The sequence below is a fragment of the Propithecus coquereli genome, unplaced genomic scaffold (assembly GCF_000956105.1).
Source record: "Propithecus coquereli isolate 6110/MARCELLA unplaced genomic scaffold, Pcoq_1.0 Scaffold301, whole genome shotgun sequence".
NCBI lineage: Eukaryota > Metazoa > Chordata > Mammalia > Primates > Indriidae > Propithecus > Propithecus coquereli.
This window is the reverse complement of record NW_012148631.1, coordinates 405,855-428,492: the sequence shown is the minus strand read 5'-3', so window position 1 is coordinate 428,492 and position 22,638 is coordinate 405,855. Positions and strand designations below refer to the sequence as shown.

The following is a 22,638-nucleotide window of genomic DNA, read 5'->3' as shown; positions in this document are numbered from 1 at the left end:
GTTCAGGCTGTCCTGGGGGACTTCCTGGGACTTCCAGGGTATAGACCATGACCTTGGCTTTAGCCACCCAGGGCAGATGCGGGTTGGGCTCGCTTTTTTTTTTTTTTTTTCTCTCTTCTACTTCTTAAGCAAAGACCTTTCATCAGCACATGGAATATAGAAAGCTTGCTCGGAATGTGTCAGGCTAAGCAAAAACACATGGTCTGGTTATATTCTCCTAAAATAGAGCAAGGGAAAGGCGGGAAACAAAGCAGCCTCCCATAAATCATCATTTGTTCGGGGAAAAGGTCTCTGACAGATATGTGGGGTACTGTTGTGTGTGTGTGTGTGTGTGTCTGTACGCACGTGTGATTTCCGAGGCTGAACTTCATTATCTGATCCTGCTGGAGAGCGGAATACTGTGCTCTCTACGTCTGGAAGCTGCATCTCCAGTATGACCAGCCACTGAAGAGATGCCCTGAGCTCCGTGGGTATTGAACCCTAGCCCCAGCCCACCCCCCATGGGTACCGAAACTGGCCAAAGGTCCTTGGTAGGACAGGTGTCCAGCAGAGAGCCAGCCAGGGAACCTAGAGCATCAGAATCCATGTTCTCTTGACCAGCCTTTAAAAAAGAAAAAAGAATCCATGTTCTGCCCAGCAAGAATGCCAAGACTGCAGCCCTATATGGTGGGGTGTCAGCACAATCCTTGGGCTCTGTGACTCAGTCCCACCACCCCGACCGGCCCCATCCCTTCTCTGTACAATATCCAGAGCGATCTTTCCAAAGCACAGCTCAGACCAGCTCTGTCTGCCCCTCTCACACACACAAACAGCACATACACATGCACGCACATACACATGCATGCACATGCACACACACATACCTTAACACATTGACTGCCACACTAGAAAAAAAATTTTTTTCCTTGGGGCCACAGAGTTTTATTACAAAAATAGAATAAAAACTCTGAAAACAAAACAATCCTTTCTAATTTAATGAAAAATGTGTTATTTTTATTGTTTTCTGTGTGTGAGTTACATGCAATTAAATTGTCAATATTAATTGTAACAATAAGAACATCAAGTAAGATTTTCACAAGCCAACTGCAGTTACATATGTTTCATGAGGCCCCGGGCTCAAAACTGGCGTGAGTTAAGTACAACTTGCATGGCAGTTAATGTGTTAGATGGTACACTGTTCCTCTTAAGATAAAGATCAAAGTTCCTACCGCGGCACAGAATATCCATATAGTTAGGTCCCTTCGTTCGTTCTTCTCCAGACTCATCTTACACTTTTCTCCAACCACACTGAGCTCTATACCAGTTCTACCAACCCATCCTGCTTCCTCCAGCCACAGAGCCTTTGCACATACTGTTCCCCTGCATGGAACACGCTCCTCCCTGGCAACTCTCCACCTTGTTCTCAGCTCAAACATCTGGCCTCCACGTTAGCTCAGTGTTCTCTAAACTCCTATAACACTCTGTATTTCTCTTTCAAAGCACTTATTGCTATTATAGTTTTATATTTGCTTGTATTATTTGATTAATCTTAATTAATCTTTGATTAATGTTGGTTCTCACCTCCCACCCTCACCCTCCTCTTCAGTCTTGGGGCAAGAAACAGGTCAAGGTCTGTGTATAGCTTCTGATTTTGTGAATCTTGTTTTCATTACATGTTTGTTCATCATTAACACTAAAATGATGTCTGGTACGTGATTGAAACGAGGTACGTATTTTTTAATGAAAGAGCGAATTTGCCGCTGTCTCCTCCTGCAGCAAACACCTGTGTAGTGTTCAGTAATTACGTCCTATTGTCTGGCAGTGTCCCCGCGACCAGGGCCTTTATCCAATCAAAGATGCATCGATCGCTGACTGGGTATTTCAACAATGAAGGGGGAGAGGGCCGGTAAGGAGTGACAGTCCTTTCTGGAAGTGAAGGTGTTCTGAACCGGGGCGGGGGATGTTAGGGATTGCCCGTGAACACTTTCCTCGTTACACAGGTGAGGAGGGGGAGTGTTTCAAGGTCAATGGCATGTTAGATGACCAGCCGTCTTTACAGCCCATGTTGGCAGTTCTTAGGACACAGGTTCTCACCATAAATAAGCCTTGCTGCCTGGCCTCTAGTCTCAGCCCAAGATCTTTCCTGAGTGCAGGGCTACCTTTTTAATTTTCTTGAAGTAAGATTAGCCCTCAGCACACTAACAAAGCTCCAGCCCCTTCCCCGTCCCCCCTTGATTCCTCCTCTGCCCTCTCATTGACCCCCCACCCAGGCCTGGTGCCCCTTCTACTCCAGGGTACCCAGCATCTTCTAGGGGTGCCCCTCCTGCCTGCCTTTCCTGACCTAATACCATCCTCAGAACTCCGCTGTCCTACACCCATGATACACGTATTTGTCATTTTGCTGACTCCACTGGCGAACAAACCACGTAGTGGTGTTCATAGGAGCGTGTGCAGCGTAGCTAAGCGCACACCCACATTCTCACTGGGACCTCCTGGATCTCGAGACACTGTTACAAGCCAGCGTGGGAGCTTTTTAGCCCATTTATGTCTGTTCAGCCCTGTTTGGGGCAGAAAAAGCACTAGATTTCATTTATAAAACAGGGATTATCTCCAGCCCTGTGTAGGTTAAAGGCTTCTTCTGCTTATCACAGCTGAATTGACTCAATTTCTCCATCACTTTCCATCAGTACACGCAGTGTAACTTAACTCTTGTTGGATTTATCGCACCCAAGGAGATCACAAGTCCTTCAGGACCACGGCAAGCTTGTCCGCACATAGATGGTGCAGGGTTCCCCGGGGCCTGTCACTGGCTCGCCCGGGCCATTTGGAGCTCACTCTCCCTGGCTGATGTGCAACTGTGGAATATGTCTTAGGTCCCTAGGCCTTAACTTCCCCATCTGTGAAATGGTCCTGACTCACCAGCTGCCTTTTGTGTGTTTCTAGGTGCCTACATGTTCTTTCATTTAATTGAGGGGCTTGCATTAGATTCATTGTCTAATACCTGGGAAGTGTGGTTAGAATGAGCCAGGTGTCAGACAGTGCTAAGTGGTGGGGACTCTGGTGAATTGGGAAGCACGTGCCCACCAAAGAGGGCAGCAGGATCTAGTGGACAATGATGCTGTCTCCCCAACATCAGCCCCACCCCTTGCCCACTGGGTAGCAGCTGTGTACTCAGGATGAGACCCACCCCAAGCCACACGCCATTGCCCTGATTTAAACTAATCATGAGAACCCCACATACCTTGCTATCATTATTGTTCACATAGTCCAGGTTTAAGCCAAACCACAGCATGAGATTCCCAAAGCCACAGATATTTTTTCTGGGGGTGGGAGTGGGGGCGGACAATCAGTCCAAAGCTCAGGATCTTTGCTGGAAATTCTGGCACATAAAGCCTAGTGTCTTCTCAGTGGTGCAGAATGTGCTTGTGAAGTTTGCAAGCACAACCGCCCCTTCCCCCATGAGGGATGCCAGCCTTACAGTGAAGCCACCATCTCGGGAGAAAGAAAGGAGAGGCAGAAGGAAATCAGGCCGTAGATGACCTTATTGATATTTCAATCTAACCGACCTCGCCTTCTCATCTGCCTCTGGGCTTTTCAGGTTGTTGGTTGGATTTTCTTTACTTATAACAAGATTTTTTGCCCCGTGCAGCACCATTCAATATTTACTCTGTGGAAATGCAGACCCTTATTTTCAGATCTTCTCTTTTTCCCCCAACACAAGCTGCAAATTTGGATTTCTATCTTAAATTTCATTATTAAAGTACCACATGGGCCAAACAAAACACCTGTGAGCTCCCGGTTCGCACCTCCCGATGCTCTAGGGGTCTGAATTTAATGTTCTTTAGTTCTGTGACTGCGAATGCTTGCGGGAGCCCCTGACGGCTTCCTGCCAATAGTCCTAACCTGACTTTGGGTGTTGGCTCTGTCTTAGAATCTGAGCGTTATCTGGGACACTGAGGAAGCAGCCACCAGCTCCTGTCACTGAGCTCACGAGGTTCAGACGGGAAGGGGAAATTAGAAACCAAAATCTAAGGGTGGTGCATCTGCCTTCTCAGGGCTGCCTCATCCCACCACCTCCGGCTGGCCAGACAGAGAGCTCTGCTGCCTCTCCTGCCCTCTTCCAGGCTCTGTTTCTTCCACAGATGATCCTAAAACAGGAGGGACTCAACAACATTTAGTTAGCTAAACAAGGCTATTTATGTGGAACCCTGCCCCTACGTGTGAGTTGAACCACCTGAGACTCAGAGTGGTTAAGTGACTTATACAAAGTCTTGCAGTGAATAAGCAGCAGAACCGGAACCAGAAGCCACGCACCTTGGGTCCTCGCCCAACATACACACCTACACAGTAGAGGGTGCAAGAGGATCACCACAAAAGCTTGTTAAAAATACACACCTCAGGACCTCATAATCAGGATCTCTGGGGCCAGGGCCCGGGAACCTGTATGCTTTAACCAGCTTCACAAGTGATTCCAATGCACAACCAGGTTTGGCAACCTTGGCTAGGCCCTGGTTACTCAAAGCGTGCCTGGGAGCTTGCGAGAAAGGTGGGAGCCTGGGGCTCCGCCCAGACCTCCTGAATCAGAATCCACGTGTTCCCAGGTCTCCCGGTGGTAGATGTGCAAATTAGAGCCTGACACACTTCCGTCTACAAGACACTAAAACGCAAAGTCCTTCACAGCCAGTCCCAACGTCAACATGCCTTAGAAGGAGCTGAGATTAACAAAAATACCTGCCTTGAGCTGAAGAGAATGTACAGATCTGGGATGAGGTAAAACCAGGCCTTTGACCTTGTGGGTGTCTCAGCGAGCTTTGCACAGTCTGGCTACCCAGAGACAGGTCTCCTTTACGGTGCTTTATGGACCAGCTGGTTGAGCCTTCTTATTGCAGGTCAAAGGTAACTTTATTTTTTTAAGTAAACCTTAATATTTCTTCAAACACACTTTGCGTCAGTCTAACCGACGCCTACGTAAACATAGGCAGGTTTCCCAAATCGTCTTTGTCTCATGTGCAGAGAACATCTTTACCTGGGCTTTCTGGTACTCTGGTTTCTCAGAGACTTCAATGGCTCTTTACACCCTTTGGAATAAGAGTTTGTTTCTGGAGATGAGTTTTGTTCTACTGTTACTTCTAAGAGTGGGCAGATGTGAAGTGAGTGATAAACAGCCTTTGCATTTGGAATGCGGTGGGGAGGAACTTGATTTCTCTCAAGGAAACTTTATTGTTTCTTTACTTAGCTTTACAGGTGCGATTTGTCTTGTTTTTTTCTCCCTTTAAAACTCAAAATGAGTTTCCCTTGTGCATGGTGTGGCTGTATCCAGGGTTTGTATTGTACCAGACCAGCAGATCGCTGCCCTTCCATTTTGCTGGCACAGATGGGACCAAATCCTCATTGGCCGGTCTCTCATTGTGATCCTTGAGCACATAACACCGGATTCAACAGGCGTGACATCCCCAAGCCTGAAGTCGTAGCTGCTAATGGTGGAATGTGTTGGGCAGCAGGAGGGGGGAGGAAGGGAGACTCCATCACAAACAGGAAACAAAATTTAAACAGACTCTCCACTAGAGAGTCTTCCCCGTGGGTACTCTGGCGGGTCTCATCTCCCTCCCTCACCTCAACATGGTCTTTAAAATCCCAGCTTTTACCCTGAACTTTTGGTGGTGGTCCTAAGCCCATTGTCCTTTCTGAGCCCAACAAAGGTTTGGAAGTTGGTCCAACAGTGACACGTTTCCCAAGCCTGCCCCTTGCAGGCACCAGTTCAGCTACGCTCGTGGTTGATAGTGGAGGGTATGTTTATGCTTAGTGTTCAGAGCCTAGGCCAGTGTGACACAAAGAAGGGGCTCAGTGAGTCTGCAACCGGAACTAGCAGACAGGCTCCAGAGTGTCGCGGGAGAGGTGCATGGCAGGGAGAACAGGAAGCAGTTTAGTCCTATCCATTAGTATTCGCAACTTACAGACGGCAGCCACACCGAGTCCCCCTTGGGAGAGCCTCCGGGGAGCGTTGCTGTCTAACTTGCAAAAATAGAAAAATAATTTTCTTTTCAAAAATGCCACACTACCCAATTGATTTGCTAATGGGTTCTGGCAGCCTTTGTATTAGTCTGAGTAGCCATTCAGCCCACCATTGACAATGTCAAACTTATAAATTGCTCTTATTAAAATCTGCACATCAAAATTAAATAGGAAACACCTGGTGAGCTGGGCTCCCACCATCGGGAAGGCCACGAGTGCCTCTAGGTGGCCTGAGCCGTGTGGCCAAGACACAGGCATTCTGGAGTCTTCAGAGGAAAAGTTCAGGGAATGAGACTGGAACCTGAAGGGCTTTGGAATTGAGGTCAAATATGACACATAGGCACTTTTTTTTTTTTAAGTTGTCACCGTTACAAATCCAGAGTTTTTATTTTGCTTGAAAAATGAGAAGATCTGGCCACCCTGACCTACATTCTCTCAAGACAATAATCGGCTAAAACAACTGTCCCCTTTAAATGATCTCTTTACTCTTCAGTTTACCAAGCAATTGCTTTACTTGCAGCCGCTGCCCTCTCCTGCCTTACCTGCCTGGCCCCACCTGGTCTGTGAGTTTCAACTCCCTGAGTGCTAAGATCTTGGGCTTTAAAGACAGAGAACCTTGGCTTCAAATGACTTTGGAATGTGGCATCCTGCCTTCCAGGGTTGGTCGTCTCATCTGCAAAGGAAGGCGATGATGCTCCCCTCCAAGTATTATGTCGATTAACTAATAGGAACCTACTTGCAGAACACTAACCAGCTTACAGCTGTGAGACAGGAACTTACAGGTGTTAGAAATGAATCTTGCTCTCTTACTCTTGCAGATTCCTTGTGTTTTTGCTCCCCAGGCTCCACCCAAAAGTCAGCCAGTATTTCTAACAGATAATTAATTATAATAAAAGCTAACGTTTTTGGAGAGCCTTGTATGTGCCAGACACGCTTCTCCCACGTTGTGTGCATTGTGCTCCTCTCCTCCAGCCTGACAACTTTGAGGTTATTATTCCCAGTTTCCTGGTGAGCGGTTAGGGCTCAGGAAGGTAAGTAACTTGCCCAAGGTCAACTCCTTTGATAGAAGCCAGCGCCAAAGCATTCTACCAGCCCTCACTGCCTCCTTCCTTTCCTTTGCTTGATCGTCTAGAATAAGAAAATTTTCAGTGAATTGTTGGGCTCTGGAGTGACACCTGTTTCCCCAGAGCAGAAATGACACCTTTGAAGTAAAATTTTCTCAGCTCCCAGCTCCACAGGAAAAACCTATTTGGGGGCCCATTATGGCTGTATCCTAGAAGCCGTCAACTCAGACGCTTAAATATAGCATTTCTTCAGTGCTCAGCCGCCAGCAGCAGGGAAAACATTTTGAAGGGCAAATAAATATTTATGTATGAGAGCTCTTTGTGCACAGTAAATGTTTGATTCTGTTGCCCCAATTCCCTGGGCCGAGAGTAAATTATGGAGCCCAAAAGAAGAGTGTGGGCGTGCATATGCATTCCGCACCTCCAGCCAGCCAGGCTGTATCCAGCATCTGCTGCGGATGTGCCAGGCCCTGGGATCTACTGCAGCGTGAGCAGGCTGTGAAGTGCTTCTCTGTGCCTGGAGACCTGCATAGGCTTTGTACTAATTATCTCACTTAATTGCCACAACAACCCTGCGAAATAGTTTCCATTAGCTTCACTTTACAGATGAGAACCAGCTGAGGTCCTGTTTCTGCGTGCCCTGCTGTGTGTAGGCACAGGCCAAGAAAGAGAAGACGATACTCTCACTTTTTCTTCTTTTCCTAAACTGTGGTCCCATCGAGGGTAACTGGGTGATCACAGTAGCCCTTCCAGCAGGGGCGGGCCCTTTGCGAAGCACGTGCTATGTCTTTGAACCTTCCCAATGCTCCTGATGACATACATGGGTGGGATAAGCTCCTCAGAAATACTTGCTTAATGAATGAAAGTCGCACCAATCTGCTCACAGCCATGGCAGTGGGAAGGAAAGTGGAAAGAAGTGGGTTATACTGACCACGAGTCTCTCTCCTTGACCAAACCTTAGTCGGGCTCCTCTGAATCCTCTTCCCAGCTAGGCCTCGACTTTTGGACATCCATGTGCATCTCTGCATTGTCCAATGTTTGCAAAAATCCTGCTAAGTTGGTTTCATCGGGTTCCTCAGCCTCCACCGCCGCCCTCAAGGTGATATCTGATCTCTCTGGCCTTCCCTCAGCAAGCATCCTGCTGGCGTGGGTTTAGCCAGAATCCCCCTCACCCCTGACATTCCTCTTAGTCACTGTCCACGCACCAAGCCCCACAGTGCTCCCTGGCTATCTGTTCGCACCTACCTGCGCCGCATTCAGAGTTGAGCCCGACCTTTCTCCACTGCTGCAAACCCCATCGCAGTGGGCCCTGTACCTGTCATGTGGTTCCGAATAAGAGGCTGCCTCACCTGCTTTAACTAGAGTCATGGACAATTCTTTCTTTAACGATTCCCGAGTCTCTGGAGGAAGTGCCAGCACAGAGACCCTCTCTACTCCCTTTGCTCCCTCTCGCTTTTCCTGACACCTGCCTTGCCCGTTCTTCCTCCTTCAGGTCTTTCCTTGTTCCTTTTTTTTATTATTATTATTATTTTTAATTGTTGCCCTTTCCCTTCTCTCCTGCAATTTTTGGCATTTCTTCCTCTTCCTCCTCCTCCTCCTCCCCCTTCTCCCCTTCTCCCTCCCCTTCTTCCTCCTCTCCCTCTCTCTCCTCTCCTCCTCCCCACACAGACAGCCCTGAGGCCTCTGCCATTGCAGGGGAAATGTTGGAGGGAACTTCTGGGGATGACAGTGCTGGGTGCAGAATGCAGCAACTGGGGGAAGTAATTCCAGATGTGACGCTGGGTGCCAACAATCAGCCTGAAATGTAAACGTGCGCGAGCGCCAGTAACAAAGCTCTTACAGCTGGAGCACGGGGTTGCCAGAGGAGGAGAACGAGGCCTTGCTGCTTAACTCAGGATGGATCGCAATCTGGTCTTTGCGTATATTTATGCCTGCAACATCCCTCTTTGCTTTTTCAGAAAGGTGATCCATCTTCCCCCAAGTTTATTAGAAGCGGTTTTCCAACACCACTTATAAAATATTACAGGCAGCCCCATGATTCATGGCTTCATTTATAACACACAGCACTTGGGAACTTTGGGGGAATATTTCTCATTAAATCTATTTCCCAACTCTTTGGAGCTGCCTCCTACTTCCCCAAGAAACACCAGAAGATTCAAGACAGGTTTAAGCAGTGGGGCAAGGTGTAGTTCTTGGACGTTGAGCGTGGGTGCTGGGAATGAGAGAGCACAGTGACTAGGGCGGTCAGAGTGGCTTTCCCACTGGCTTTGTCCTGGGCTGCATGGCTTGTTTTCCACACCCATAACAGCCCTGTGTGTCAAAGACCTTAAGTTGTGGGTCTGTTTACTCTTTGCATCTTTCTTTGCCTGAGGTCTCCTCTTGAGACAGTGTTGTAGGGCTAGACAGAGACAGCGGCAGAGCACGCTAGGCCTGGGTCAGCCCAGTGGTCAGAGGAACCCCCTTATCATAAAGAGGGCTCCCTTCTATAAGGAACAGGCCAGGAGCTCATTTTTTGGATTTTCCCATCAAATGGTGCAACTCCTTCCTGGGAATCAGTTGTTGCTTTAACCAGCGTTGACATTTAAGTCACTGTGCCTTAAATACTAGGCCAAGTATCTGTGAGGTTTTCACAAGAACCTTTGTGCTTTGACCATTATAAAGAAAACAGTGGTGCTAATCTCTTGCAGAAAGCTGGCAGTAAAAACAGCCTGAGCGCTCCTCTCCCACAGGGATGGCTATCCCTACCTAATCCTCTAGCCTGGGCCCATTTTTCTCTTTGTGACTGTTATCTCCTGAGATAAAGGGACAGAACCTGGCTTGTATACTATTTCCACCTCCTGCCTCCCATGATTTAGATGTGCCACAGTCTAAATCTACAGGATGCATTATAACTCACTGAAATTAGGAAAAAATAAACAAGGTTTGGTATCTGTTTTTATTTTTATATATTGGCTAGTGAAGGGTAATATTCAACTTCTGGGATTCAACTCTGTGTGCTGAGCAGTGGGAGACAGATAAGTCATGTATACCTTGGGCAGCCCCCCTGCCATTCTGGCCGGCGTTTGTCCAGGGTGAGCCTCCGCTGGAAAACACGAATCTGCTCCTCACCGTGCGGTAGTGTTTTGAGACAGGTATTTTTTTTATAAAATGGGTTCTTCCTTATTTATTACGTTTGATAACAGAGGTCAGCAAGCTATGGCCTGGGAAACTGGCCCCTATGCCAAATCTGGCCCACTGCCTACTTTCATAAATAAAGTTTCATTGGAACATAGTCATGCTCATTCACCTATGTATTGTCTATGGCTGATTTCTTGCTATAATAGCAGAATTGAGTGAGAGCCTGTGTAGCCCACAAAGCCTAAAATATTAATCATCTGGCCCTTTAAGAAAAAGTTTTCCTACCTTTGCTTTGTATATTAGCATGCATATATTACTATGCAGAGCTGTCTTAGTCCATGGGGCTACTGTAACAAACACCGTAAACTGGGTGACTCATAACAACAGAAATGTCTCTCAGTTCTGGAGGCTGGATGTCCAAGATCAAAGCTCCAGCAGATTCAGTATCTGATGAGGGCCTGCTTCCCGGACCATAGATGGTACCTTCTAGCTGTGTCCTCACAGGATGGAAGGGACAAGGCAGCTTTCTGGGGTCTCTTTTTAAGGGCACTAATCTGATTCATGGGGGCTCCACCCTCGTGACCCAATCACCTCCCAGAGGCCCCACCTTCAAATGCCATCACTTTAGTGATTAGGTTTCAACATATGAATTTTGTAAGGAACACGCACATTCAGACCACAGCGGAAATGTATATTTAAAGCCATCTAATGCTGCGTTTTATTGGTGGTTTAGGGGATTTTCAAGGGTAATTTTAACTAGCCGTGACTTTGCGTTACACTCTTGCTTCTGAACCTAAACCTAACAGAGACTCACCTCCACTGTGGTACATTTGATTGTTGGGTTTTTTTCACCCAGTCTGGTCAGCTATTTTTAGCCTCATGTGTATATAGTCATGGCACATGCTGTTGAAGGATCCTGAAGGACTCTTTCTCTGGAGGACGGGCTGGCTCTTACGTAATAAAAGTGAGAACACCTCTGTGACATGTCCCCAGGACTGGGGTTCCCAGGACCTGTGTGCGTGACATCCTACAGGTGTGAAACTTCACAGAGGCCCCCATTGCTTTGAATTTCTCATGGTCTCATTCCTCCTGCCATGTCTGTGGAGAGGCTGAACGGTCCCTGTGACTGCTGGGGCTCTCTGTGGCCTGTACTCTGGTGACATTTATTGGGAGGGAAGCTTAGCTTAACCAAGCCCAGTCAGCTTTGCTTGGAGTTAGAAGCAGGACTTCAGAACCTTGGAATATTCAGAAAGGGTGTTCCAAGGTTCTGAACGCAGCAAAGTGTTCTTCACCTCACAGTTTACCTTGTCCCCAGGGGCATACTATCGTGACTGTCATGACTATCACAGTCCCCAGACCTGCTTATCAAAAATACACGTGCTCAGACGCCACCCAGGAAGCACTGATCCTGGGAGGCGGGTGGGGCAGAGGCGTCTGTACCTTTAACAAGCTCTGCAGGGGACTCTGAGTCAGCCAGGTGCGGAACTGCCACTCTAGTCCATACTCCTCTCTTGACGGCTCACGAGGACAAATCCAAAACTGACCCAGCAGATGACCAGCCAGGACCAAATCCTGGGCCTTGAAAATCAGTCCTCACCACTGGTTCCCAAACCCCCTGCAGCAGAGCCCTGGGGTGTTCACAGATGCTTTTGAGACCAAGTTGGGCAAGAGAATGACAACCCCGGGGGCGGCCTGAATGCGAGAGCTCTGGCCTTCTCTGTGTTCAACCAGAGTGCATTTGTATATTTTATGTATCAGGCCCAAACGGATTTGTTCCTGGAGCAAGAGCTGCTAAGAGAAACATCCACTAATGGGAGGGAAAAAATGAAATTCTGAGCCTTGTATTTTGCAGCAAATCGATCCACCAGATTCTCCTTTTCTTAAAAATCTTCAGAAGCGGAAAGTGCCACCACTTCATGTTCGCCTCAGAAGCACCTGCAAAGTGTCTCCCAGGCCTCAAGATAACTTCTCTCGGGTGCTGAAAGGAAGCAGTGACCTGCAGCCTGTGTCTGTCTGCGGCTGCCACGGGCTCCGGCTTTGCTCTCCCTTTGTACCTAAATCCCGCCCACTCCAAATCGAGCCCTCCTTTCTCTGACTCTTCCCTCTAAACCTCCAAACCCACAGCCCAGCTCAGCAGCTCCAGTGCCCTGTGGAGTCGGGACTGCCACCAGTCGTATGGTGGTTGAGCACCCACAGCGTGCCAGGCAGGTGTGCTGCTCGGGTGGCACGGCAGGATGGGAGAGGAGGAAGGGGAGACACGTGGTCACTCACCACCCTTCCTCTGGGCAGCAGTTTCCCTCCTGCCCTTCTCCCCAGTGATAGGAACTGCCTTCCAGGCCCCTTCCCCACTGCCCAGCCTGAAGCCCCGGATATGGAACACATGCTTCAAGAAGGATGCCACCAAACCAGCTCAAAGTTCCCAGAGGAGCTGGGGCCCCCGCCGGTAACGCTGGCAGCCCTGGAGTCTCTGTCAGCCAGGACAGGTAGCCATGTTGCTGACCTGGGCAGGATTGTAGAGCAGAAACCTTCAGGGCCCAGCACCCCTGCCTGGTTTTCCTTCTATGCTGCCTTTTGGGCCACGGTCTTACGCAGCATCTCTGCGCTGCCACCTCCTGGCCAAAGGGCATAGCGAGCAGGGCCCGTGGGAGTGGAGTCCAGACACCCGGGCCGCGGGTGGCAGCGCTCCCCGCAGCTCCCCAGGGACCCCAGGAACATCCCAGAGCGCAGTCTGCGGAGAAGACACCCACAGGCCGTGGATAGGGGGGGTGGGCAGCATCGGCCGAAATGTTCCCCCAGAAAGAGACCCCGGAAGAGGCAAGGATCTGTTTTTTCTCTTGCTGCATTTTTCTACCAACCCTTCAGTTTGTATTGCCCCTGGTTTCTGTTTAGATGTTTCAATATTTGCATATTTCTGTGTGTGTGTGTGTGTGTGTTTATGGTCTTGTTCTCTGTGTGCTGTGTGTGTTCCTTTCTTCCATAGACAACCCCTGCTTTTAATTGTGCAGATCAAAACCCAGAGGGCAGCACAGTGGATACAAACCATAAAATGCTAGTAAGACATAATCAGACACCTTTGCACATTTGCCGTTCGCTTGTGAAACCTTCTCCCTTTGAGGGAAGCAATGAGCTAACTTTTAGTTCTAGAAACCTCTTCTCTCGCATCAGGTGGGGCTGATAAGACTCCGTGAGTGGAGGTGTGTGGAGGGGAGGGGAGCAGCTGTACATTCAGCGAGGTCAACTTGTCGGTGCCTTCCCTAAACCCTGGAGTCACTGAGGATTGGGGAGGGAGTGAGGGGCAAGGGCCGGGCTAGGGGATGGGCATGTGCTCAGTGCAGAAATACCCTCGGCAAGCTACAGGGGGGGTTGCTGGCCCACAAGCCCCCAGATGCCCATCCTCTGATGATTCAGGGCCTGCGTGCTTGCAAATCAGCCCCAAGACCTGCAGAAGATGCTGGAGCAGCCCGGCGGTCCCTGCGATCACCCAGCCTCTCCCCTGGATGTCACTGTTGTGCTGTGTGAGCAACGCTGGGGAGCCCTTATGGGACCATGAAAAACCCTCCCTGGAAGCAGCTGCCCCTTGGGGCAGGGGGAGGCACAGTAAGAAGAGGCAGAGCTGGGCCTATCTGTGGGTGTTTAGGAGGTCAGGGCTCATTGTCCCCAGCCCTATGGTGCTGCCCCATGGTAGTGTCTATGGGTATCACCAAGACTCTCTGGTCCTGGGGCAGGAGTGGTTCTCTAGTCTGAAGACACTAAGGCAGCTGAAAGCACTAGGGTCAGCTGCGCCCCCTCCCTCGTGGCTCTCAGGCCCTCGGACAGAGGTTCCCAAGTCAGCAGCAGTGGGCCAGAGTAAAGGGCCAACATGCATGGTGGCTGGGAGCACAGACACAAACCCCAATCGCAGCCTGCCGTAAACAGGCCAGGTGAACTTGGAGAAATGTTTCACATCTCAGAGCCTTCGTTCTGCCACCTACGTTAAATGTGACTTCCCCATAGCATTGTTGTAAGAATTAAATGAGAATACTGCATGTAAAACTTAATACCTAGAGTGCAGCTATTATCATAACAGGGAGTTTAGAAGTATGAAAGGACCTTCCAAGTGCATAGCCTGGGAGGAAAACCTATTTCTAATCCAATCATGAAAATAAGCACAAGCCTGGAGATTAGAACAAATCAGGAGAGATTTGGCCCAGGCCTAACAGAACCAGTGCCCTCTTTTCTTTTTACGTGGTTTTGGGTTTCCCTGAGATGCTGGCTGCCTCTTCGCAGAGCCACATATGCATGTGTTTTGATCTGTGTGTTGGGAGGAAGCACCCGAGTTTAGCCCTAAAGCAGTCAGGGTTTTTTTTTCCTATCTCAGTGTTGATATATTTGGAATAACTGAAAACAGACATAGAACATATTAACAGTAAAGCACATGGAGAGAGCTCCAGGCGGAGTCTCCAGCATTGACGAGACAGAAGAGGCACAGACCCTGAGGAGAGGCCAGGCCAGGAAGTGTCCACATGACACTTCTTGATTCCATTCAAGAAGCCTTTGCTCTCCCGTTGGTTTTCTTCTCTGGAATGAAATTTTGCATTGTCAGTTAGTAAAACAGCTCCCTGATAACCAGTGTGGTATGACTTTAGGTAGCATGAGCTGATTTTACCACGGCCCCATTCCCTTCCAGAAGTTGGGCTTCTGTGTTGCTGATCTGCTGAGCTGGAGAGGTACCACCCTGGGGCCTCTTCTTCCCTCCTTCCTTCTTTCCTCAGGTATCCCAGGTCGGTCCCAGCTGGGGTTCTGAGACACTCGTAGACAATCGGAGGGGCAGCCCCTTCTCACCGTTGACCTGGGTTTATTAAATGGGACCACCCCCTCACCCCTGAGTAAGTCAGGGATACAAGTGAGAGGCCCATTTGACATTAAAGAGCCATCAAGTCCCCATACAAAATAGCTTGGGGGGTGGCAAGCCCAGACTTGCTAATGATTTCCATCCGTGGACAATCAAAGAACAAACCGGGAGGTGGAAGTCACCCTTTTAGTTTTATTGTGCATTTGATTTTCTGTTTTTAGGGAACACTTTTGGTACTTAATTCCATAATCACTGACTCAACCCATACTTCCTCTTTCAGGGCATTTTGGGGGCTAGACAGAGGCATTGTGTCTTTGCTGCAGGGTAACAGGGACACAAGAGGCAAGTATGGCATTCTTTCAGGGCTTGGGGGTGGGGGGGAAGGTAAATTGGAAAATGAGGAGGGAAGCAGTGCCCGAGCAGCTGCAAAATTGTTCAAAACCATTTTCTCAACTGGGTTAATTGTTCTTCCCCACGGTGCAGAGACACCTACGCCTTCAGAAGTCTGCATTTCTTTATTGCAAGGAGCAGCCTATTAAGAGAGACAGATTGTCTATCAGGAGCAGCTGACTCCCTACCTTTCTTCCCTTTCTCTCTCCGTTCTCTCCTGCTAACACCCTGCCCCACAAGACAGAGCTCCTTGGCATTAGCTCTGTCACTGGGAAGGGTTGTCAGTGATAGGAGGGATGGGCAGATTCAAACCAGCTCTGCTTGAGGAGTAGGAATAATTACAAAATCTCAGGCCGTTATCCAATTACTTTGACATGTGGCCATTCTAGGGAGTTCTAACTGGATTAAGTTCATTATAAAAAGATTAGTCCTAGGATGGGGGACTGTGCATAACAAAGTGAACCTTCAGAATGTGTGCTGCCGGGCCACCAAGGACTGGGGGAGTACAGCCAAGTGAATGGCTTTGTTTATTGAATTACTGCTTAGGGATTCGCCAAGGAGTTTTGTTCAGATAGAGTTTGTGGCTTAAAGCAACTGTCAGCAGTTTCCTGTTTGTTTTCCTTTTTCCAACACTATTCTTCAATGCCATTGTTGTTATTGTCAAAGCACTAATCCAAGATGTTTGTCCCTAATGTTCTGTGTGAGCATGGAGGTGAGATTATTGATCAAAATGGATCTGAGACACAGGGAGCTCATGTATTATTCATAAACTGTGTATATGTGCACATACAGAGAGTGTGTGCCCATATAATACCTTGCATTTGCATAATGCGTCCTAGCTTTACAAAGCACTTTAGCATTTCTCATTTGACCCACACAGCAATGCTTTGGGATAAATAGGCATTATAATAATGATTTTACAGATAATGAAACTGAGACTCTGGGAGACTAATTCATGGTCACCCAGCCAAGTAGTCCCAGAACTGAGGTTACTGCTTAGATCTGTTAATCCTAGCCTAGCATTCTGCAAACGTAAACTCGGTTTATACATGCATTTTAAACATAAAGTATGTGTTCGGCTCATGGCAGCTTACCATATGGATTAACAAAGCTGGCTGATATCTGTTTTCTTTCTCTTTTGCCATGAGAATGTATCAAATACCAGTTTTGAACAGTTTATTTAGTTGCCAAATACTTTTTTTCCTCCTTGAGCTCAGGAAAATTTTGCATGCAGAAAACATCATGGATCTATTCTTTGGGAATTAATCCCAAACTCTACTTCTGGTCTATTCACTAGAGTTTGTCCTGGTTTAAGGAAATTGAACATCATTTCGCTTTTCTAGAATAAATGCCCAAGCTCCTTTTGAAGATCCTGGAATTAGGGACGTGGTAATAGGATCAGTGGAAAGATGTAAAGTACCAGCCAATCTCGTGTAATTTCACTCAGCATGACTTTACTTTCTTGGGCCCCAAACTCCCTCTGGGTGAACTAGTAAGAACTAAAAGTCTAAGCAGGTAAATCTGAGCCCTAGATGTCTGTTAGAATCAGCAGTGAGTCCACTTCCTCTTCCTAGCCCAGGGGTCCCCAACCTATGGTGAGTTGTGTAATTATTTTATTATGTATTACAATGTAATAATAATAGAAATAAAGTGCACAATAGTGTAATGAGCTTGAATCGTCCCGAAAGCATCCCCCACCCCCTCCTGATCTGTGGAAAACTTGTCTTTGATGGAAACAGTCCCTGGAGCCAAAAAGGTTGGGGACCACTGTCCTAGCCCACTGCAGATATTGTTAATGGCTCATCACTCACTTTTCTACTTAGCCTGGGCTTGGACTTCTAATATATCTTAAAACAAACCTCCAAACAACCACCACCAGAATTGGGAATTGGCTAGCAAGATGCTGTCTATTTACCATTCTGATCCTAGACTCTGGTGACCCCACAAACTCCAGAGGCCTTGAGAGGCACAACCAGACCAGCCAGCAAGGCCCCCTATGTCTAATGTCATCTTTATGGTCCCATTTGGTAATCAGCAATTCAAGATTCCCAGGGAAAGTCAAGGAGAATGTGGAATGATTTAAAAAAGGTTTTAGATTTAGTAAATGAAAACATTCAGAGTACAATTACAGTAAAGATTAGAGCAGAAGCTAGTTTGCCAGAAAAGAAAAGAGGTTTGTGTGTAAGCAGAAATCTAGACTGCTGCAGACCAATCATTCTATCTTTCCCCTCTTCCTCAAAAAGAAATGCACATAGATACGTTTTGTATAAATGTTTACTCCTTAACATCTAGCTTATAGACCAAGGTTAAAAACAAACAATATCAACTGTTGAAGAAGTGTAGTCAAGATTCTCATTTACAAATAATAGAACCCTAATTCAAAATGGCTTAAAAAAAAAAGAAAACATATTGGCTCATAAAACTAAAAATTCAAGGGTTTCAGGCAAGGCTGGACCAAGTGGCTCAATAATGTCATTGGGACTTTTTCTTCATGGTGGCTCTCAGCATTTTCATACTTAAGCTGTTCTGCGTGGAGTTTGGCAGGGGGAAAAAAAACCAAACAAAACCCCTGCTTATTCTAATAGTTCCTATAAAAGTTCTGGAACTTATTCTTACTAGGCCTGGCTAGGTCATGTGAACTGATCACTGCCGCTGGGGGACGCACTAATCAGATTGGCCAGGCCTGTGTCACGTGATCTCCCTAGAAGTTAGGCTGGCCCTGTTCCTCCCTTTATACACAAACCGCTTACGCTGAGAATGATGCACCTACGGTGGACCAGAGGGGAAGGTGACAACCTCTCCACTGGCTATGTGCCAGGCCTAGTGCTAGGTGCTAAAAGATGTTACAAATTGGTCCAAAGCTTGACAATTTGCAGACTCTTTTTATATAAATAATCTTATCTGATCCTGACAAACACCATTGTCGCCATTGCACAGATGAGGAAAGTTACGTTCGGGGTGCTCTGTACCTCACTCAAATAGACATGGCAACTTGACCTTTGACTTGTCAACTCCAAATTCTGTACCCTTTCCATGAGCCTTTTGTCAGAATTGGTAAGAGCTTTAACATGAAAATTTTAAATTCCTCACTCAGCTACCTAAAAGAGTCAAGTCAGAGACTGAATTTCGGTTTCTCCACTTAGAAACAAGTCTTGAACCCTAAATTTATGATAAGAATTATATGCCTTACTGTTCTTTAGGACTTAGGTGAAGTGCAGAAATAATACCAATTCGTCGAACATTTACTATATGCCAGACACCATGCTAAGCACTTTACAAAGAATGTCCCATTTAATGCTAAAAAACAACCCTGTGATATAGCAAGTTTTATACCTATTAGCAGAGAAAAGGAAGTCTAGGAAGGATGAAATGACCTAACCCAGGGAGTGTGCAGAGCCAGACTTTGAACCCAGCTCTGACTTCCACTCTGTTATCCTTCCTACTGAGAGAGGGACGGGGCTAATGTCTTTGATTTCAGGCACTGACCGATTAGAATTCAATAGAAAACTGCGTAGAGATGAGAGACAAGAAAGGCATCCATCCCAAACTTTGTGGGAGCCTAGAAAAAGTAGAAGAAAATTAGATTTTAGACAAATTCTTGGTGATTCAAGAGGCCTTAAACCAAAATAATGAGAAACAAATAAGCAGGCAAACTACAGGCTAAAATACGAACATTGTCTCAAAGATTTCCAAAAGTTAAAACTGACTGGGGCTGAATTGTCCAAGCCCTGTGGGCTGGTTTGCTTTCTCATGAAAGTCTTGCATTTGCCTAGCTCCTGTAACTCGCCCAGGAATGACAGCAGTCCTGGGGGACCCTGAGTGGTTCCATCTGGACACACGGACAGGCCAGCCAGAGCTCCTCTTAAACACGGCGCGTAACCTCCTCACAGCCCCGTCCTTCTCCACGTCTGGTTGCTACAGATTGGCGTTTTCATATCAGTTACACTTTTCAGCGTGTACATCTCATGACAACACTGGCAGCTTTCAATTTATTAGGCATATTAGCAAATAAAACTGTCCTGAAAAGCCCAGATTTGATATCTGGAAGATTCATTTCAGGATTGATTTAATGCAACCTGCCTAGTAGTTTATTTCACATCTTCAGGTTGGGCCTAAATCACCTTCATCTTGTTGATACCTTTAATATGATGGTTGGTATTTGCAAGATAGGCCAGGCTATAAAAGAATCCGAAGACTCTAGTTGCTAGCAATGTTTTTTCTTTTTGCTTTTTTTTTTTAAACAGGTGATAAAGATACTTTTTAACTTTATGTGTCTAGGAGATTTGGTGTTTTTTTCTTTTTTTTTCCTCCTTCACTCTCAGTGATGTTATTTGAATATAATAAATCATATTTACTGTTGATTTGCAGCTATAGGGAATCACCTATGGACTCACCACTCAGCACAAAGAACTGGTGACATCTGACATTCAATATGACAAACTATAGAAGCACCATTCAGAAATAGTCTATCATTTAAGTTTTCTTGTTCTTAAGCCCTGGGCTGCTATCATACTTTTTCAAGATGAAGACTTGAACAGAGCAAACCTGTTATTACCAAACCAGCCAGTGGCACTTACCAAGGGCTATTACCCTCTGTTAGCATTTATCACCCACATCTCATTTGACACTTATCATTTATTGCGTGACAATATTATTTATCTTTTATTTTATCCTCCTCCACTGTATTACCATCTGGTGAGAGGTAGGGCCCTAGAGTTAGCCCAGTCCAGCTCAGATCCCAGCTCTGCCACTTACTACCTGGGTAACCATGGCTATATAACTTAACCCCTAATCTCACTTTGCTTGTTTTTAAAACAGGGATAAAAATAAGATAATAGGATTAAATTAAGTAATGTATGAAAAATCTTTTTTGTTGTTTTTGTTTGTTTTTAACATAGGGTTTCTGGGCTAGAGTACAGTGGTGTCATCAGAGCTCACTGCAACCTCAAACTTCTGGGCTCAAGCAATCCTCCTGCCTCAGCCTCCCAAGTAGTTGGGACTACAGGCATGTGCCACCACGCCCAGCTAATTTTTCTATTTTTTATAGAGATGGGGTCTTGCTATATTGCTCAGGCTGGTCTCAAACCAGCCTCAAGTGATCCTCCTGCCTCAACATCCCAAAGTGTTAGGATTACAGGCATGAGCCAGGCATGCCCAGCCTCAAAAAAATCTTTAACACAGTGCAAGGTACATGGAAAGTGCTCAGTAAATGGTAACCATTTACAAGGGTATCATGATTAAGACAAGGATAATAATACTAATAGCATAAAACATGGTCTTAAATGTTACCTTCCATTTTGTGTACCAAAGCGCCTTGCATCAAAGTAGATAAGGTATATTCATGGAAAGTCTTCATTATAGAACATTTATGAAAAAGATCCATTTCACTACACCTTACAATTATATACATCCAAAAATGAAGTTTTGGCAAATAGATGCTTAAGGAAGCTTATTTTAGGGAAAGAAAACTCTTGAAGTTGTTGAATATGTTTGCAAAACTTGTTTTTTTTTTTTTAGTAACTTCAATCTCCCTGTCTTATTTGCATTCTTGAATTGTTCAGCCAAGCCTTCCTTCATGGGATCTACTTAGGGCCCCTTAAGGCTTTCTGAATTAGCAAAAATTCCAAATTTCTGAAGTGCGAGAATCCATAAGCTTTATTGTATTCCCGGGATGTTTTATGCTCAGCAGACAGCAGTTCTAGCCAGAGTTCCCAACGCACGTAAACATTCACGCTCTTTCCTGCTTTCGTGTGACGCTGGCTCCCCACGGTCAGACGTGCCCGCGCACAGCAGTGGTACCCGAACACCTCGCTCCTCACCAGCCACAGTCCTCACCCGCAGCCAGTCTGTTCTGGTCGCCCAGGTGCCTGTGTCTGGTCTGTGGCTGCTCTGTCTACTGTGAGTTCTTTATTCTGTATTTCTGGAACCTTGTCTGTAGACACCCGTTTCTGTGTTGCCTACAAGGTTTTATACACCCAGTGATGACGTTTTTCCATATCATTGTCATGCAGTGGCTCAGTAGGTATGTCATGCCTGCCATTTTGAACAAATATCTCTGTCTTCCAAATCAGGGTAGACTGGTTCCTTCTACTGTTACTGCATAGAGAAAGGGACGAGGCAGAGGGGAGGAGGATTAAAGTCAAATATACTATCTACATACCCTAAAAGGATTCTTCCAAATGACAGCACCCTTGTATCAAGGCTTGTTCTAGAACAACAACGCCGTCATTGCCTGCCACGGCAGCCACACAATCGAGCAACCGTGTGCATGTCACTTTCTAGGTAGCAGGCAGTATGCTCAGCACTCTATATGCGTGTCTTAGCTAGTTCCTGCTGAGATGCCCCGTTCTCGCACACACCGATGTCTGGCGTTAGAATCAAACATTCTCTATAAAAGTTAGCGATCTAGCCTCACTGTTAACATCCACCCATATAACAGCAGTTAAATGCTGGTAGGGTTTTTTTTGGAGGGGGGGAGTACTTATTTGCCTAGTACTTAGCCATGGAGTGTTGTTTGCCCTGTGTTCTCTCATCACGGACAGACCACAGCAAATTGTATGTGTTAGAAGAATTTCACCCTTCCTCCAAGTAGTTCACTCCCACTTGTCAGAAAATTGGCGTGATATATTGGTGTGTTAGAACAAGATTTATTGCCATGTTTTGGGGAAAAAAGAATGTAATAAATACGTAGATTTGCAGCATCTACCATGTGGTTGAAGCCCCTAGATTTATGACTACGTTGTGTGCTCACATCCTGCACGTCTGAAGTTCCAGCCCGGGTATTTCTGATGAGAAGCTCTAATGTGAATCTGAGCATTTGCTCTGGGAAAGAAATACTAACGATGATAACTGCTGTCATTTATTAGAATCTTTTATATGACAGGCACTATGCTAGACTCCATTCTGTCTTCTAATTCTTTAAAAAAAAAAAAAAGGGGAGCTGTTACTATTCCCATTATTCAGAAAAGAAAACTGAGGTGCACAGAGAGCTACGTGACTCATCCGAGGTCACGCAACTAGTGAGTGGCCGATCTGGGGTCTTCGTCCCAATCCCAGTAGCCTCCGGTGTCCCCGGCTCTGAAAATGCTTGACCTCCCGTTCTGCTGCTCGAGGCTGACGCCATCTGGATACACCTCCACCTTACCCCAACCCCCTATCAGTCTATACCTCCTAAAGGGACACGCAGTCAACCTCCTCTCTCCCCACTGCCACCCTCCGAGGCCAGGCTGCCACCGCCCTTTGCCT

At 46.7% G+C, this 22,638-nt stretch overlaps 1 protein-coding gene across 2 annotated transcripts in view; it reads left to right on the top strand.

Moving 5' to 3' along the window:
- Window positions 1-22,638, top strand: part of SLIT3 (slit homolog 3 (Drosophila)) — a 593,250-nt gene that overhangs the window by 313,887 nt on the left and 256,725 nt on the right. The window lies entirely within an intron of this gene.